Source organism: Engraulis encrasicolus, chromosome 22 (genome assembly GCF_034702125.1).
Source record: "Engraulis encrasicolus isolate BLACKSEA-1 chromosome 22, IST_EnEncr_1.0, whole genome shotgun sequence".
Lineage (NCBI taxonomy): Eukaryota > Metazoa > Chordata > Actinopteri > Clupeiformes > Engraulidae > Engraulis > Engraulis encrasicolus.
In genome coordinates this window covers 21,008,502-21,011,001 of record NC_085878.1, presented here as the reverse complement: position 1 = coordinate 21,011,001, position 2,500 = coordinate 21,008,502, and positions in this window count along the sequence as shown.

The following is a 2,500-nucleotide window of genomic DNA, read 5'->3' as shown; positions in this document are numbered from 1 at the left end:
CTGGTAATGCTGTCAATGGTATTCATGGTCACTCAGTATATGTAGGTACCACAGATCTTAGATCAAATTGAAGACACTTAGCTGACAGATGCAAATTTTGAAATTCACAAAAGGACTGAGGGTGCTTCCCAAAAGCATTTTCATTCTGCGATTGTGAGACAACTTTTTACTGTAAAAACTGTTGTCAAAAACAGTCAACAGAACGAAACAACTAAAATGGGATGGGTTTCTTCTACTTTATCAATTATCTGTTTACTGTACTTGCTAATGTCATGCAAAGGCATTTTTCTGAAATAAGGATTTGGATGTTGTATTTCCAGTTTTGACACACTGTGTGAAATCATTTGAAAATAAGCCATAAAATATACATTGTTTTGTTGCTGTGGTTATCCTGTGTGTAAAGGAAATGTTAGCATTTTAGAAATGCATTCATTGACTGCTAATTGTGTGAAAAAGGCATGTAATGTGTCAACTGCATGGCCATGGAAAGCCCTTGGTGTGTTAACTGTGTTAAGAGTTTTGCAAATGTCGCTGAGGATTGGACAAAAGCTTGTTAGCAATTGAAAAAAACTGTAAGCACTATACATTTCAATAGCTCTGACTTGGTATTCAGATTCTTCTTGCTTGGTAGGCTCTCTGTGGATATGAATGTAAAAAAAAATCGCTCGATAGCAATTTCAGCATTTTTAATACTCAAGTAAATCTGTCGATGACGGGTGATAGTTCAGCTCTCCGGAGTGTGTGTGCATATTGATGTGCTAATATCTCCCCACTGGCAGAGGCATTAAGACTACCAGAGTGAGTGCAAAGCTGGCAATACGGCCTGGCTCAAGACCCCAATGTCTCCCCTCATGTCACCCAGCCTGACCCATACTGAAGAGAAGCAGGGCTGGCATGGACATCAAGACATGCAGACCCTTGTTTCCAGCGATTCATTTAGCATGTTCTTTCCACACAGTAAAAAAAATGCTGTGTTAATTCTACACTTAGAGTCAAGTCAACATCTAGATTGAGCATTTTTACTGTATACATGGGTTCTCATTTTTTGTTTTTCCCTGGCTGCACGACCCTGGCTGCGCACAACTCCACCTCTGATGGTTCGAAACTGCTGTCGGTTGAAATATTAGCTTACGTGGTTGGCTGTCAGTGTCCTTCCCCCTCCTCATAACACTGTGTCTATAGACAAAAAACATGTATGTCTGCCTCCCTCTCTGTAGAGTGTGTGCACTCTGTGTACAGCAGTGACAGAGACTGAAACAGAAACTCCATCTGAAAAGGAACACTGGTTAGCTTTCTCCAAACATTGCTTTGAGTAACATTCATTTTGCCCCATTTTGGCTCTAAAGCTCCTCTCTCAGGACCGTTCAGTGTCTCTGCTGGTTTCCTTCTCTCCTTGGCCAACACTGAGTGTAGGCAGGCAGGCATGCAGGCATGCAGGCAGGCAGGCAGGCAGGCCCTCCCTACAGCAGTTGGGGCTGGGCGGAGTGGTAATTAGCCCTGGCCAGGCCCAGGGGAAGGGGGAGTGCTCAAGCAGCTCTCTGCCTCCCTCTCAACAGGCCCTCCGCAGGGGAGATGTGGCTGGGCAGGGTAAGGCTGGGCTGGGCGGGCAGTCGTGGTGCCCAGTCCCGGGGAGTCTGAGATGAGGGAAGGGGCAAGGGGACCACATGGCTCATGCTGGCCAAAAAAACCCCTCTTTTCTTTCTTTTTTGGGGGGGGGCTGTCATGTGTTACATCCTAGCTAGCTATGGAGGGCAGCAGAATTGGAAAACTTTTCTCTTTCTAACCCCCATCCCTCTCTCTCACTCACCTAGTCATTTTTTTTGTTATTCTTTTCCCTCTTTGTTAGGCTCTCAGCATCTGTCGTGTTCAGCTTAGGTGGTCCTCCGAGCCTCTCACTGTGTTATATTTCTTCTCGCAGCGAGTGGCCCATCAATAGCAGGAGCTCGTTGGTTGGGGAAGCGGGAGAGGGCGGTGACATGGCGGTCCGTCCATGCCGCTCAGAGATGGGTATTCATTGTCAGGCGAGGCAGCGCAGTGTCGCCCGCAGGGTCCAGGCAGTGTGAGCGAGCGTGAGAAATTATCCTTATTAAAATGTGACGCTCAGCGGCCTCTCTGCGCCCGTCGCCGTGGGTGACCGTTGGGCATAGCAGTGGCTGCTCAGCGGTGATAAGTGCCAGTGACACAAGATGGGGTGGGGGTGGTGGTGGTGGGGGGGTGTGATGGAGTTTGCGGTGTCCATCACTGTCTCTTTGGGGCGGTGGAGGTGGGGGGAGATCGAGATCTTTCTTAATTCATCATTTTAGTTTCTTCGCTGATACCCTCGCCCCCCTCTGCTTCACTCACTAGGTCTCCTGAGGCGTGTGCTGTACTGTACTGTACTGTACTGTACTGTACTATCAGGCTATTCTGGTCATTCTCCTGTTTTCCAGGAAGGACTTCAATCCCAAAGACTTAATATTTGCATGGGTTTGTTGTCATTGTATCCTGAGAGCAAGGACGG